This window comes from Ranitomeya variabilis, chromosome 1, assembly GCF_051348905.1.
Source record: "Ranitomeya variabilis isolate aRanVar5 chromosome 1, aRanVar5.hap1, whole genome shotgun sequence".
NCBI classification, from domain to species: Eukaryota; Metazoa; Chordata; class Amphibia; order Anura; family Dendrobatidae; genus Ranitomeya; species Ranitomeya variabilis.
In genome coordinates, this window is record NC_135232.1 from 553,260,843 (window position 1) to 553,278,258 (window position 17,416).

The 17,416-nt window shown below is 46.2% G+C and overlaps 1 long non-coding RNA gene across 2 annotated transcripts; it reads right to left on the minus strand.

Moving 5' to 3' along the window:
- Nucleotides 1-4,592: 4,592 nt before the first annotated feature.
- Nucleotides 4,593-8,307, minus strand: LOC143803862 (uncharacterized). 2 transcript variants are annotated; one of them, XR_013220963.1, is made up of 7 exons: nt 8,167-8,307; nt 6,716-6,826; nt 6,526-6,595; nt 6,302-6,388; nt 5,267-5,391; nt 4,913-4,981; nt 4,593-4,759 (listed from the first exon to the last, which is right to left on the minus strand). It is a non-coding gene; the product is annotated as an uncharacterized LOC143803862 (long non-coding RNA). The 2 variants fall into 2 exon arrangements; XR_013220962.1 differs by having other exon boundaries at nt 6,302-6,595.
- Nucleotides 8,308-17,416: the final 9,109 nt, after the last annotated feature.

Sequence of the window (17,416 nt, forward strand, 5' to 3'; positions counted from 1 at the left end):
GCTGTAGCGGGCCTGGATCGGTGCTGCAATCGCACCTATCGCAGGCCAGAGACTAGTGCAGGCCCAGCAGGACTATCGACGATTGCGCCAATCATAGGGCACAGCGGCGGTCACGTTGTGACCCCTGTGTGACCTGCTGGTGACCTGCCTAGGATCGGAGGGACCCTAGGCAGTTGCCATGGTCACCAGGGCCTGCAGGGATTGGTGGGATCGTTGTTATCATTCGACCCCACCAATGACAGCTCACATCAGCGGTGTGACCGCTCTGTGACCTGTCTGTCACCTGCAGGTGACCTGTCTGACCGCTCTGCAGGGGTCCCCACTCTAGCTGAGGACTCCTGCAGAGTGGTCACACAGCCAGATCTTGTCTTGCTGGGCCTTGTGGTGCTACAGAAGCCTGTAACACCACAATCCCCTGCGTTAGAAAAGAGGGAAAGAAAACCGAAGAAAGAAGAGAGACTACAAACGTAAGTGTTAACAGCCCCTCCCCCCTCTTTTTTAACCCCCTTCGTCCCTCTTTGCGCCGCCTCCGTGCGCACGTTTAGCAGCCGCCGAGCGTTGATTGTTGACGCAGTTCACCGATCACTCGTGCTCGCTTTTTTTTCATCAGCCCCCTTTGAACAATTCCGTACACCCATCCCGCAGCCGCCAAACTTTGATAAGTGACGCAGTTCACTTATCAGAGCTTGTGCCTGCGGTTTTCCTTTTTTTTGTTTTTCACATCTCCTTGCGCTCACCCAGCCGCCGCGTCAAACCCGTGCCTTCCTTTTTTTTTTTTTAACATCTCCGTGCGCACACCCAGCAGCCGCTGAACTTTGATAAGTGACGCGGTTCACTTATCAGAGCTAGGGCCTGCTGTTTTAGACTTTTCTTTCACAGTTATTTTTTCCCTTTAGCTTTTTCTTTTCAGAGTAGTTTGCACCAAGCACTATCCCCCCCCCACTTACACAGTTACCAATAAAGTACACCCAAGCACCACACTTACAAAAAAAAAGTCCCGCTCGTCCCAAGAGCGCTATTCAGCGGAGGAGGCATATTCTTTCCTTGCCTCCGACACTGATAGCGAGGATCCCACTTTTCTTTATTTTTCAGATTCTTCCTCATCCTCTTCCCACTCTTCATCTTCCTCCTCCGGCCCTGCGGAACCACCACGCAGACGCCGCAGGACAGAAGAGGAGGCAAGGCCCATCATTGATGATGAAGATGATGAAGCGCCCACCATTAGTGAAGATGAACCAGCGCACCCCACTGCAGACCCCATATGGACCCCACCACCTGAAAATTAAAAGCCACTGATTCCTGATTTTGTGGCAGAATCAGGAATCAAGTTTGACACCACCGGCCTCACAGAACTAGACTTTTTCAAAGTCTTTTTCTCTGAGGCTTTCTTTAACCTCATGGTGGAGCTAACAAACTTGTATGCTCAGCAATTTTTGGACCAAAACTTGGGTTCATCATATTCTAACTGGTCTCCTGTAGCCGCAGTTGAAATGATGCACTTTTGGGGCCTGGTCCTCCACATGGGGATCCTGAAGAAGCCTGAACTTCGGCAATATTGGAGTGTGGATATTTTGTATAACACTCCAGTGTTCCGAATGGTCATGACCCGGACGTGTATTGAGGCCATCCATGAGGCCAAGTTCCTGCATTAGGGCTCATTTCCACATGCGAGGCATACGTCCGTATCTCGCATGTGGAAACCAAGCTGTGGAGCCGACACTCCAGAGCGGAGCGTGCGACAGCATAAGAACACATGTAGCTGCACGCTCCGCTCCAAAGTGCCGGCTCCACAGCTTGGTTTCCACATGCGAGATATGGACGTGTGCCTCGCATGTGGAAATGAGCCCTTACAACGATAATGCACGGTGTCCCGCACGAGATGACCCCAACTTTGACCGTCTGTTCAAAGTTCGGCTGGTCATTGAACACTTCAACAAAAACTTTGCTGAAGTGTACGTGCCTCAAAGGGACATCTGCATGGATGAGTCCTTAATTCATTTTAAGGGGCTGCTCAAATTCCATCAATACCTGCACAGCAAAAGGGCCAGGTACGGAATCAAACTGTCCAAGCTGTGTGAGAGTACCTCAGGGTACACCCACAGCTTTACAGTTTACGAAGGGAAGGACACCAGGATTGAACCGCCTGAGTGTCCTTTCTAACCTGTGAGGGAGTGTGAAAATTGTGTGGGATTTGGTGCACCCACTGCTGGATAAAGGTTATCACCTCTATACCGATAACTTTTACACCAGCATCCCACTCTACAAATCCCTCTCTGCGCGAGGTACCGCAGCCTGCAGTACTGTCCGCAAAAAACAGAAAGGTCTCCCGAAGACGCTAGTTGGGCCGACTCTCACAAAAGGTGAGAGCAAAGCCCATTGTAGCGACCACCTGCTGGTGGTCAAGCACAAGGACAAAAGGGATGTCCTATTGACCACCATACACGGTGATGGCAGCGCCCTCAGCACTGTAAGGGGTACCTCTACAGAGGTCAGCCAACCGACCAGTGTACTGGGGTACAACAAAAACATGGGGGGCGTTGATCTCTCTGATCACCTAACTCCTCCAACCGTACAGTGCTTTGAGAAAGGCCAGGGTATGGTACAAAAAGCTGTCCGTGCACATTGTACAAATGGCAATGCTCAACGCTTTCCTGCTGTCACGATGTGCACACAACACCGATACGTCGTACCTTCGTTTCCAGGAGGTAGTGGTTAAGGCCTTGATGTTTGGCACGAGGGAAGAAGCGGGCCCCAGTACTTCTGGAACTGAAGGTACACGTATTGTACCAGGTCAGTATTTTCCGGGGGTGGTCCCGCCAACTGGAAGAAAATGAAAGCCGCAAAAAAGGAGCCAAGTGTGCTCCAAATGAGGAATACGCAAGGACACCATCTATCAATGCGACACCTGCCCCAAAAAACCTGGCCTGTGTATGAAGGATTGCTTTAAATGGTACCACACCTCCATGCACTACTAATTTACAGGAAACAGATTCATTCCAAAGGAGGCACATCTACACAAGTTCTTTGGGGGCCTACTTTCCAAAATGTTGTCACTTGTGGGTTTTTTCCCTGTTAAGGCACATCAGGGGTTCTGCAAACGGAACATGACGCCTCGCAGACGATTCCATCAAAGTCTGCATTCCAAAACTTCAGTACTTCCCTTTCGAGCCCCAACTTGTGCCCAAACAGTTTTTTCCAACATATGGGGTATCAGCGTACTCAGGACAAATTGGACAACAACTTTTGCAGTCCAATTTCTCCTGTTACCTTTGGGAAAATAAAAAAATTGTTGCTAAAAGATCTTTTCCATGACTAAGAAGTTAAATTTTCATATTTTCCTTCAACATTGCTTTAGCTCTCAAGAAGCACCTGAAGGGTTAAACAACTTCTTGAATGTGGTTTTGATCAGCTTGAGGGGTGCAGTTTTTAGAATGGTGTCATTTTGGGTATTTTTTGCTATATAGACTCCTAAATGTGAGGTGGAACCTAATCAAAATAGTTTTTTAAATTTTGTTTTAAAAATGTGAAATTGCTGGTCAATTTTAACCCTTATAACTCCCTAACAACCAAAAAAATTGTTTCCAAAATTGTTCTGATGTAAAGTAGACTTGTGGGAAATGTTACTTATTAAGTATTTTGGGTGACATATCGCTGTGATTTAAGGGAATACAAATTCAAAGTTGGGAAATTGCGAAATTTTTTGTCAAATTTACATTTTTTACACAAATAAAAGCAGGTAATATCAAATAAATTTAACCACTATCATGAAGTAGAATATGTCACGACAAAACAACGTCAGAATTGCCAAGATCCGTTGACGCGTTCCAGAGTCATAACCTCATAAAGGGACAGTGGTCAGAAATGTAAAAATTGCCTTGGTCAATAAGGGGTTAACATTGATAGCCTGTCTTTACCACTGGTTACACCCGCCATCTTGGCTGTTAGCTCTTCCCTGGTGTCAGCCGGAGCTGCTCAGTCACCGACACCCACAGCACAGCGGCGTCACCGGGGCTGTGTCCAAGGTCGGGTACAGCACGTCTGTCGGCGGAGCTGTGCAGCGCAGGGACTGACAAGTTCCATCGAACAACTTAAAAGGCGGAGGTGCTGGTGTCGCACCCCCACAGATCACACACAGATGACATACTCTAATGAGAGACCATCAATGTCACAGTCATGGACAACCCCTTTAAAAAGAGAACAGTTTAAGGGATGAAACCTCATGGCCACCATGGCAGGGCCTCCAACGCTGCTGCAGCAGATCAGCACTACATCGTCAGCTGTACCGTTGACATCTGGACACAAGAGACCCATGAGGACCAGGAGCCGCTCGTGTTTATATCGTGGCAGTTGTGAAAATGCAAGAACGGGGATGTTTCAATTCACTGCTTGCAAGCAGCTACAAAGAGCCATTACTTACGCTCTGCCAGCTGGGCCCACCTTTATGACAGAGTTCTAAAAAGTGGGAAGGGCTTAATGGGAGGGGCGGAGTCTGCAAGCGGTTTAATTAATATAAGCTATAAACTTGATGTAAATTATCTAACGCTGAGGACACGGCCCATTACCGAGAAACCAGCGACTCAGTATCGCAAAAACATAGAAAATATAAAATTTTATTATACAAAAATGACTAAATACAGATATAAAGGGGAAAACCATGGAGCACATAGTGGTTCTCGCTTCTCCAACGGAGCAGATGCGACGTGGAGTCTTCCAACTTCTTAAAGTAGTAGTTGAGTTTGTCACTGAGCTTCTCCCGCAGCTGTAAAGGAAATGGAGGAAGACATTAATGGTGCACACATGGTCTGAGCCCGGCTGCCATGGCTCTAATCCCTCACAGTTTCTGAGTGTGGCATTACGTCACCATGAATGACATCACCATTAGTCACGACGGTCATGTGATGTGAATTCTCACCATAAACGGTCAGGGAGTCCAGGCGCATGTGGAGGAAAAGCTTTGGCTTTGCCGGTTCTCATCCTTAGGCTTCATACCCATTTGCGATAAAAAAAAAAAAAAAAAAGTTTGATTTCCGGACAGAAAAAAAGAAAGAAACATAAGCGAGTGTCATGCGAGGTCAATGCAATTTTTTAATTGCAACATCCATATGCAATGCACCAGGCAGCACAGACTTAGAATGGGGTCTACTGTGGCATCCGGTAAGTATGGTGGCAGAATGTGCAGCGCCTAATGGAGGACAAGTTCTATAATTGGAGCATATACCAAGCCCTCCGAACACCACACACGTGTGACGGGGACTGCGGCTCTTACCTCTCGGTTTAGCCGACTGTTATTTTCTTCCAGCGCTTGCAGAAGGTGATCGATGGACGAATACAGCAGTCAAACCAAAGGAGACAAGACAGACAGAGGCCACTGGGGAGGAGTATACTGGATCGCTAAGAATAAAAATTTATAACAGAAGTTTCTAGACGGAGAAGTTTATCAATCGGGATCATGCAAAATAAATGGCTCTGGTTATGTGGGGTAAATAGAAGGGACTTTCTTATGTCACTCACTGATGGGAATATGTCAAGTGTTCAGAGTTACAGACACATCGGCCGTAGCCCATCCACTTACAGGAATGGCATTGCACGACCAGCTCAGCCATTTCCACAGCTCCGACCAGCGCATAGACAGAGTTCGATCACAGCTTGGACCCCAATATAAGTTTAAGGGTTGAAGCTACGGATATGGGTGTGCTGCGCCGGTTCTGTGACTCTTAATGAAGAGTTTGGTAAATGGCGTATTATAGTGTACTGCAATAAATGGACACAGGTCTCCCTGATCTGCAGCTCCTTTTCGAAACCACATTTAACTCAGCCGCATCTAAAGCCATGCGTTCCCATTCACACGTAGCAGTCTTCATACCAGCTGCAGGCCCCGCCTCCCCATCAACTGCCGATGCCATCTGCTCGCTCCAACCGATGGCGAGGGCCTGCTGCGCACATACACCACTGTAACTGCCGTCCCCGTCATCCGCTGACATCCTCTCAGCAGCACGTGTTTACCGGGGATCAGACACCACTGCCGCACTATCAGACACGGCCTCTGCACGTGTGCCAAGGCCCGCCCTACCGGGGACATCACGCAGGCCCAGCACATGTGCCGAGTCCGCTTCCAGCGCTGGGGCACTCACCGCTGCCGCCGTATCCACGTCCAGCAATCGATCGCCCTCCCCAAGGACCGGCGCCACACACATACCGGCCGCTGCGCTGCTTCCTGCTTCGCTCTGCGCCGGTGCCATTACCGCTCCCCGTCACGCCAGAAAGAAGGCCTCAGCCCTCCCTCCCGCAGCGCCATACTCACCACCTGAAGGAGCTCCATCCAGCGCCGGGAGAAGCCATCCAGGTCCCTCCTAAGCGATCCTCCTTCTGACTTGCTCCAGCAAGGCATCTAAAAAAGCAGACATACTTAACAAGGTACAACTCAGTGGCTGGCGGCAACGAAGTGAGGGCGCTGGCACCTCCTCCCCTTCTTAAAAGGGAAGCGGGCCACGTGACCGCCGCCAGCCAGTCAGGGCCCGGCCTTACGTCATCATTGTCTCCTCTTCTCCCATCCAGGCTCTATGCTGACCCTACTGCCTATTCAAGGGGCGCCAACCTGAGGGATTTTAAAAGGAAAGACATTTTTAATTATACATGTCACTGATGGTTATAACAATAATTGTGAGACATAGAAAATAGAATGGTAGTATAATGTTCTGAGAATGTGGGGTTATACCTTTAGATACTGTATCAGGGAGCACGCTATGTCCATTCGTGCTTCCTCTACAGCTTTTCCAGTTGTGTCCACGCCATCAATTTGTTTTTTCCGAAGAAATTCTTCTGCAAACTAAAAAAACAATTGCACATGTTATGGTACATGTAAACCTTATTTCACAATTGTAGGAAACCAAAAAACATTTTCTATGATAGTTTCTCACTATCTATTGGCCAAGGACCTCTGCATTTGTAGATGTCATCAATTTCTATATTCCAACATTTATTTATGATGAGACAAACAGGGCCTTTTTATATGCAAAGCTGGGCCCTGGGCATAATTACAGGTGGGGCCGTAGGTTTGGAAATTTAGTACTGACACAGTATAGTTGAGTCAACTTGCCCCGCATATAGAACGTATTTCCTCATACGTGGCAATTGCAGCAGGCGCATCCGCGTTGGATTAGGAACAGGTTGTAATACCATATGCCTGCTTTTTGACGGCTAACCAAGGTGCGTATATGTATACCGCTACACTTACCATACACGTTGATACACGTAGCGAAGCGTTTCGGCGTTAAAATATCGGCTCAACTCTTTTGGAATGTAGGCGAATACGCTTGCGTTTAGGAGTATGTTTACATACATTTCGAGAATACGGGAGTGTGAAAGGAGCCACAGAGATAAATCTAGATTTTAGCAGTAATAATAGATAAATATGATAAAATAAACGACTCCCATAATTGACCTGCTTTATTAGTTATGAGTTGTATAATGTGCTGCATTATTACTTATGGTGGTATAATGGACTGCATTATTATTTATGGGGGTATAACGGAATGCATTATTAGTTTAGGTGGTGGGTGTATAATGGGCCTGCATTATTAGCTATGGTGGCCTAATGGATTGCATTATTAGTTATGTTCGGCTATAATGGGGTTCATTATTATTTGTCGTGGTATAATGGGCCTTCAAATTATCATTTATCGTGGGCAGTAATGGGCTGCATTATTGTAGTTATGATGGCCATACGGTTATAGGCTATAAATAGTAATGCGCCACCGTTTACAACAAAAATAATAGTGAAGGATAATAAACAATAATAACCTGTCTTAGGCTCCAAAAAATAGTAATGTGCCACCATAAAGAGGTAATGCAGCCCCGTTAAGGCCGACATACAGTAATAGCGCGGCAGTTAGGCCACATACAGTAGTAACGCAGCTTTTATACCACATAAATTAATAGTGCAGCATTTATGCACCACAGCAATAGCATAACACATAACATTTATTGCGCAGAATAAATTCTCCCCCATAAACCAGTTCACATGGAGCTATGATCACAGTCACTGCCATAGGGGCACATTCACAGAGAGAGATAAGATAGGGGCTCATTCAGATGGAGCGATGATCGCGTGTTCACACAGCGCAAAGAGATAGGGGCTCATCCACACGGCACGATAATCGCACTCACCGCCGTAGCGTCCTCCATAACTGCTTTCCTCCTCTCGGCTATCTGTCTCGGCTATCTGTCCTGAGTGTTCAATGAATGCACGTTCAGGACTGACCTTCCTTCCTGGCCATGGATACACTCCCCTTCTCGGCATGTAGTCACTCCCCGCTGCTTTAATCACCCCCCTTTGCAGAAATGAAGACGCCCTGAAATTTCTGAGCATAGTAACGCCCCCCTCCCTTTGTCACGCCCCCTCCCTCACTATTGTGGTTTTAACCAGGCCCCCAGGTGCCATAATCACGCCCGTCCCTGAAATTTGTCGGCATGTCGTAGATAGTAGGGATGGGCGAGGCTACGGAGTCACGTGCCGCAAACTGACCAATCACGGCCAAGCAACAGCTGAAGATGCAGGGTGGAGAGAAGAGGAGCTCTGGGCGGGGCTCTGGGCGGCAACATGCCTGAAAATTTCAGGGACGGGCGTGAGTATGGCACCTGGGGGCCTGGTTAAAACCACAATAGTGAGGGAGGGGGCGTGACAAAGGGAGGGGGGCGTTACTATGCTCAGAAATTTCAGGGCGTCTTCATTTCTGCAAAGGGGGGTGATTAAAGCAGCGGGGAGTGACTACATGCCGAGAAGGGGAGTGTATCCATGCCCAGAAATTTCACCAGAGGGACGATGCTGAAGTTGGTTTCTTATTCGTTCAGTTTCTTATTCGGCTATTTTTTATTTTCTGTTTTTTTTCAGGTTTTTCAATAAAAATAAACCATTGTAAGTATATAATATTATGCGGTCATGTGCCCTCTTGTGAATACACTTAAAAACAGATAAAAATATTAGAAGGCTGGCACAAAAATGGGCATCAAAGTGGGCACTGAGGTATGGTATTAAAGGTGTTAAATGGCTTTGTGCCACTGATCTGACACCTGACTTGCATACCTTGTGATGCCACACATCAAGTTCCTGTCAATCCAGCCTGGCACAAATGGGTTCTGGGCATCAGAACTGGCATCAAAGTGGGCAGAGAACCAATTTTCACACATGCGAATAAGTAACAGCTATTTTTAAGGGGTCAAATGCCTTTTGTGCTACTTATTAAACACCTGATTTACATACCTACTGATGCCCCACATGAAATCCATGTCACTCCAGCCTGGCACAAATGTGTTCTGGGCATCAAAACTGGCATCAAATGGGGCAAATCGCCCATTTTCACTGATTTGAATAAGTAACAGCTATTTTTAAGGGGTTAAATGCCTTTGTGCCACTGATCTAACACCTGATTTACATACCTACTGATGCCCCACATGAAATCCAAGTCAATCCAGCCTGGCACAAATGGGTTCTGGGCATCAAAACTGGCATCAAAGGGGGCAAATAGCCCATTTTCACAGATTTGAATAAGTAACAGCTATTTTTAAGGGGTTAAATGCCTTTGTGCCACTAATCTAACACCTGATTAACATACCTAATGATGCCCCACATGAAATCCATGTCACTCCAGCCTGGCACAAATGTGTTCTGGGCATCAAAACTGGCATCAAATGGGGCAAATCGCCCATTTTCACTGATTTGAATAAGTAACAGCTATTTTTAAGGGGTTAAATGCCTTTGTGCCACTAATCTAACACCTGACAATTCAGAAAAAGGAGGAGGGGGGAAGAGGAAGGGTTGAAGCTTGACACGCCGAGACATGCATCTAAGAACCGTTGCAAATAAATGTAACTGATGGGTGCCGTACCTGCCGGTGATTAACAGCTGCTGTAGACGAAGGGAGAAATGGGGATTTCCAGCACATCCATCCAGTTTGAGTAAAATAATCAAAATTTATTTAGAACATTTTAAAAAACAACATTAAAAAGAAAGAGAGAGGAACTCTCTTTGCCTGACGCGTTTTAAATTTTGATTATTTTACTCAAACTGGATGGATGTGCTGGAAATCCCCATTTCTCCCTTCGTAATCTAACACCTGATTTACATACCTAGTGATGCCCCACATCAAAGTCAAATCACTTCAGCCTGGCACAAATGGGTTCTGGGCATCAAAACTGGCATCAAAGGGGGCAAATCGCCCATTTTCACAGATTTGAATAAGTAACAGCTATTTTTAAGGGGTTAAATAGCTTTGTGCCACTGATCTAACACCTGATTTACATAACTACTGATGCCCCACATGAAATCCAAGTCACTGCAGCCTGGCACAAATCGGTTCGGGGCATCAAAACTGGCATCAAAGTGGGCAAATCGCCCATTTTCACAGATTTGAATAAGTAACTGATGTTTTTAAGGGGTTAATTGCCTTTGGGCCACTGATCTGACACTTAAAATACACAGAAAGTGATGCCCTGCATCAAACCCAGGTCCCTTCAGCCTGGCCCAAATGGGTTTTGGGCACCAGAATTGGCATCAAAGTCGGCAAACAGCCCATTTTCACAGATTTGAATAAGCAACTGGTGTTTTCAAGGGGTTAAATGACTTTGGGCCACTGATCTGACACTTAAAATACACAGACAGTGATGCCCTGCATCAAACCCAGGTCCCTTCAGCCTGGCCCAAATGGGTACTGGGCATCAGAACTGGCATCAAAGTGGGCAAACAGCCCATTTTCACATATTTGAATAAGTAAGTGATTTTTTAAGAGGTTAAATGACTTTGTGCCACTGATCTGACACCATTATTACATGCATTTTGATGCCCTGCATGAAATTCATGTCACTTTAGCTTTTCCCAAATGGGTTCTGGCCGTGAGAATTGGCATCAAAGTTGGCATTGATTTTAATGATTTGAATAAGTAACTGAATTTTAAGGGGTTAAATGACCTTGGCCACTGATCTCACACCACTACGACATACACAGGCTGGAGACACACTAGCGATTTAAAAATTGGTCCTATTTATTGCAGGAAAGTCTGACGAGTGCAATGCAAGTGTCATGTGAGTGTCAGGCGTTTTGTGTGCGAGTACAATCTGACTTCTCACACCTAACACCCGATCTACATCCGACTGCAGTGCGATTTTAACATGAGATTTTACATACAGAAATGTTATTAATCATTTACACATAGTTTTAAAACGTAATATTCTTCAAAATGTATATACCGTATATATTCTAGAAAGATAGATTAAAAGCCGGCAAATGATCAGCCACGTACATTTTAATCAGAGTGACAGGTTAGATTACGATAGAATAGAGATATACACATAGAATAAATGTGTGGTGTGTGTGTGTGTATACATATATACAGTATATATATACTGTATATATATATATATATATATATATATATTATAACGCTGATAGCGTCACTCTGTCCAAAGCCTTTATAGACTGCGCAAGCGCGACGCGTCTGCACAGTCTGGATCCCACAGTGTGACGCATCCGGGGAGGAGGATTGTGGCCCAGGAGATCGCGGTATGAGTAAGCACTGAACGCATACCGCTATCTCCAACGGAGAAGCAGAGACGCACCAGGAGGGTGAGTATGAAGGGGGAGGGTGAGCCATGCTATATTCACCTGTCCCCGTTCCACCGCCGGGTCTTCCGCATCCTCTGGCTGTGACGTTCAGGTCATAGGGCGCGATGACGTGGTCAGTGCGCGCCCCCTGCCTCAACAGTCACAGCCAGAGGACACGGATGACAGAGTGGCGCGCGGCGGTGGAACAGAGACAGGTGAATATCGCAAGTGCCGGGTGTGACGGGGCATGCGACAGAGCAGGAAGAGACACCACGCCAGTAATCAATCCAATAAAATTTATCGGAACAGGGAACTGGGACAACACAAATCAAAGTAATTCTGCAGCGTCCGTAATTAGTCTACAATGAGTCCACACAAAGGGAGCAGATCCGGGGGCGCCACCTGGCAATCCGAAGCCAGGCAAAAGAAAAATAATCCTGGGATGGGTTTACTGGATCCAGCAGATGAGGGACACAACACCATTCCACGTGGCAGCTTTTAATCCTCCACACACGGGCACCAGGATCTCGCCTCAGCATACGATCCCAGCCCTTCGCAAGTCACCACACAATTGAATCAGCCAACACATGAGTCTATTGTTCTGTGTCCTGGGATCCATCCCTCCATGAGGGAAAGCTCCCCCTTCTGGTTGTTGACTCAAGCCTGATTACATAGCAGTCCAGGGACACAGGCCGGGGGAGGGACACGCTGTTACACCGGGGGCCTTAGCCAGCGGCGACTCCAGCACCTGACCCCCATAGTGCGCTGGTGTTCCCGCCTGCTTAGGCACTCGGCGCCCAGCGACGAGAGGTGAGTCTGTCATTTTTTTTTTTGAAATCGCAGCATCAGCATACGGGGCATATTATGCTATGGAGCATCTTATGGGGGCCATCAACGATGGGAGCAGCACATGACAGAATGGGGGCGCAGAATGGGTGCAGCACATTACAGAATGGGGCGCAGGATGGGAGCAGCACATGACAGAATGGGGGCACAGGATGGGAGCAGCACATGACAGAATGGGGGCGCAGAATGGTTGCAGCACATGACAGAATGGGGGCGCAGGATGGGAGCAGCACATTACAGAATGGGGGCGCAGAATGGGAGCAGCACATGACAGGATGGGGCGCAGGATGAAAGCAGCACATGACAGGATGGGGGCGCAGGATGGGAGCAGCACATGACAGGATGAGGGCACAGGAAAAGAGTAGCACATGACAAGATGGAGGCGCACAAAACAGGATGAGGGCACAGGATGGGGCTGCACATGACAGGAAGGGGGCGCAGGATGGGAGCAGCGTATGACAGGATGGGGGTGCAAGATGGTAGCAGCACATGACAAGATTAGGGGGCAGGATGGAAGAGGCGCATACCAGGATGGAGACCATATACCAATACAAATGCTCGCCACCCGGGCGTAGAACAGGTTCAATAGCTAGTGGGTGTGTGTATATATATATATATATAACGCCAAGAAGACCAAAAACGAACGGCACTGTCTGTGAAACGAGGTTATCCAAAAATTTCGGGTTCAGGTATTAATGAATAATAGTCCTAGCATCAGCCATGCATCAAGATCATAGGTGCTCTTCTGAAAATACACGAAAATCCATGACCATATGCAAGAAGAAAGAGAAGGCACTCACCGATCTAAAATTCCCAACTTTATTTCATCTTCATGTTAACAAAATACTGACCCGTGGAAGCGCAAGCACAAACGGCCGTCGTCTATCCCTGCTCACAAGAACTCCGCTCCTCACTCCCCCGGCCATGGAATTTTTTTAACATTAAGATGAAATAAAGTTGGGAAATTTAGATCGGTGAGTGCCTTCTCTTTCTTCTTGCATATGGTTATATATATATATATATATATATATATATATATATATATATATATATATATATATATATATACACTGTATATATATAGTCTTTATATTGCAGAGAGAGATACATAGAAGAATAGCCGGTAATTCATTTGTCAGCCTCTCTAAAATCACTGCTGGAGCCGACAGGATAGAAGACATGGTTTACATACACTAAGTAGATGCAGAATAGTTAGATATGTACTGTATATGTCAGTGATCAATACAATTAGTATAGTGTGTGTGCAAATTAGAGGACATGTATGTAATTAATAAAAGATTATTTTGGGGGGAAAAAATGTTGCGGGCTCCCGCATAATTTTCCAATCCAGAGAGGGAAAGCCAGCGACTGGAGGCCAATGTTTATAGCCTAAGAAGGGGTTAATACCCATGGATCTCCCCAGGCTATGAATATGAGCCCACAGCTGTATTTTTAGTGTTTACTGGCTATTAAAATAGGGTAGCCCCCAAAAATGACATGGGGTACCCTTATAATTAAATTCCAGAAAAAGCTATGCAGACAGCTGCGGGCTGATATTCATAGCCTAGGAAGGGGCCATGGATATTGACCCCTCATGGCTACAAACACTAGCTCTCAGCCTCCCCAGAAATGTCACATTTTTAAGATTCACCAATTTCAGCACTTAGCCTCTCTCTTCCCGCTGCCCTGTATCGGTGGTATATGGGGTAATAGTTTGGGGGTTGATGTGACCTTTATATTGTAAGGTCACATCAAGCCCGGCTTAGTAATGGAGAAGTGTCAAGAAGACACCTATCCATTGCTAATCCTATAGTTGTTACAGGTTCAATAAAGACGCAGCCAGGATAAAGTCTTTTAATGAAATAAAACACTAAACACAGTTTTTCATCCTTATTATCCAGCTAATACATACAACGCCCTTGTTCTCCTGTAATTAAAAAAAAACAAAAACAAAAACCCAACAATATACCATACCTGTCAGTCGTTCTGTCCCACGCAGTAATCAATATCTGGGGAAAATACAGTTTGCAACTAGGAGCGGTGCTGAAATGCAACCGCCATGGCTGCAAACTACTGGGGAATGAGGAGATGCTGCCAGTGCAGCTACAGAGACTAGTGCTGATGTCACATAGTCTGCCCTCCCTTCCGGCTTGAACTGCAATGAACTCTGCAGCGTGGGAAAATGAACTGGCATTTTCCCACGCTCCAGAGTTCAGCGCGGGTCAGGCAAGCAGGGAGGGTAGACGCAGTGACTTCACCGCTAGTCACTGAGGCTGCGCTGGCAGCATCTCCTCATTCCCCAGTAGTTTGCAGCTGGGCTGGTAGCATCTTAGTACAGTCCTGGTTGCAAACTGTATTTTCCCCAGATATGGATTACTGCGTGGGACAGAACAACGGACAGGTATATTGTTGTTTTTTGTTTTTTTTATTCATTACAGGAGATCTATAGGATTAGTAATGGATAGCTGTCTTATTGACACCTCTCCATTACTAAGCCGGGCTTGATGTGACCTTACAATTCAAAGGTCACATCAACCACCCAACTATTACCCCATTGCCACCGCTACAGGGCAGTGGGAAGAGAGAGGCTAAGTGCCATAATTGCCATAAATCATGCAGCTGCGTCAACAAAAACTAAATCTCTGAGCAGTCACAAATACTCGGAGATTTCCCGAGCAACAAGTATATTCGCTCATCACTATTAACTACCTGCAAAAAACACTTGATGAACTTTCGATAGTAGTTTGCAAACCCCAAGAAGCGTTGCAAATAGTGATGAGCGAGTATACTCGTTGCTCGGGCTTTCCCGAGCACGCTCGGGTGGTCTCCCGAGTATTTGTGACTGCTCAGAGATTTAGTTTTTGTTGATGCAGCTGCATAATGTATGGCTGCTAGCCAGCCTGAGTACATGTGGGGGTTGCCTGTTTGCCAGGGAATCCCCACATGTAATCAAGCTGTCTAGTAGCTGTAAATCATGCAGCTGCGGCAAGGAAAACTAAATCTCTGATCAGACATAAATACTTGGAGACCACCCGAGTGTGCTCGGGAAAACCCAAGTAACGAGTATACTCGCTCATCACTAGTTGCAAACCCTTCAAGTCACGGGGCTGAACCCAATCACTAATAGCCTGCACCTTCTTGGGATCCATGTGAAACCCCTCATTGGAAACAATCAAACCCAAAAATGATAACTCCTGTACAAAAAATTAACATTTCAAATTTTGAAAAAAGTAGTTTTTCCCTGAGTCTATGAAGGACAGTACGCAAATAGTGAAAATGGGTTTCACTGTCAGGGGAGTAAACCAAGATGTCGTCAAGGTAAATAATCGCAAAGTGACCGATCAGATCAGCAAACACAATATTAATAAAATTTTGAAAAATGGCCAGGGGTGTTTGTTAGCCCGAAGGACGTAAAAAGATTCTCAAAAAGAACTTCTCACGTGAGAAACGCCGTCTTCCACTCGTCTCCCTCTCAAACACTTATCCAATTATAGGCTCCCCACAAATCCAACTTTGAAAATCATTTGGCCCCAGACAACTGGTTACACAAGTCAGGAATGAGAGGAAGTGGGTAAGTGTTTCTCACAGTGATTTTGTTGAGTTCCCGAAAGTCGAGGCAAGGACTCAAACCACCATCTTTTTTCTTTACAAAGAAAAAGCCAGCTGCCATAGGAGAAACATAAGGGCGGATATGCCCCTTACGAAGACTCTCGGCAATATACTCCTTCATGGCCAGCCGCTCAGGACAAGACAGATTAAATTGATGGCACAATTAAAAGATGGATGTGGCGGTAGAACCTCAGCCTCGCTTTCAGAGAACACGTCTTCAAAGACCTTCAGATACTCCGGAATAGCTTCCAGACCGACAGACAACACAGATACACACTTCAAGGACTTAGATAAGGACCATTGAACAATTTCCTCAGTAACCCAGTTAATAACAGGGTTTTGATGCTGTAACCAAGGCATTCCCGACACCAACCCACTATATTTGCCCACTTTGATGCTAATTCTGGTGCCCAGAACCCATTTGGGCTAGGCTGGAGGGACCTGGGTTTGATGCAGGGCATCGCTATTTGTGTATTTTAAGTGTCAGATCAGTGGCCCAAAGCCATTTAACCCCTTAAAAACAGCAGGTCCCTATTCAAATCTGTTAAAATTGGCTGTTTGCCCAGTTTGATGACAGTTCTGATGCCCAGAACTAATTAGGGCCAGGCTGAAGAGACCTGGTTTTATTGTGGGGCTCCCTGTTCTATATGTATGCACTCTGGTATCAGTGGCACAAAGGAATTTAACCCCTTAAAAACACCACTTACTTATTCAAATCTGTGAAAATGGGCTGTTTGCCCACTTTGATGCCAGTTCTGGTGCCCAGAACCCATTTGGGCCAGGCTGAAGGGACCTGGGTTTGATGCAGGGCATCACTGTCTGTGTATTTTAAGTGTCAGATCAGTGGCCCAAAGGCATTTAACCCCTTAAAAACATCAGTTACTTATTCAAATCTGCGAAAATTGGCTGTTTGCCCACTTTGATGCCAGTTCTGGTGCCCAGAACCCATTTGGGCCAGGCTGAAGGGACCTGGGTTTGATGCAGGGCATCACTGTCTGTGTATTTTAAGTGTCAGATCAGTGGCCCAAAGGCATTTAACCCCTTAAAAACATCAGTTACTTATTCAAATCTGTGAAAATGGGCTGTTTGCCCCATTTGATGCCAGTTCTGATGCCCAGAACCCATTTGTGCCAGGCTGGAGTGACATGTATTTCATGTGGGGCATCAGTAGGTATGTAAATCAGGTGTTAGATCAGTGGCACAAAGCTATTTAACCCCTTAAAAATAGCTGTTACTTATTCAAATCTGTGAAAATGGGCGATTTGCCCCATTTGATGCCAGTTTTGATGCCCAGAACCCATTTGTGCCAGGCTGGAGTGACATGGATTTCATGTGGGGCATCAGTAGGTATGTAAATCAGGTGTT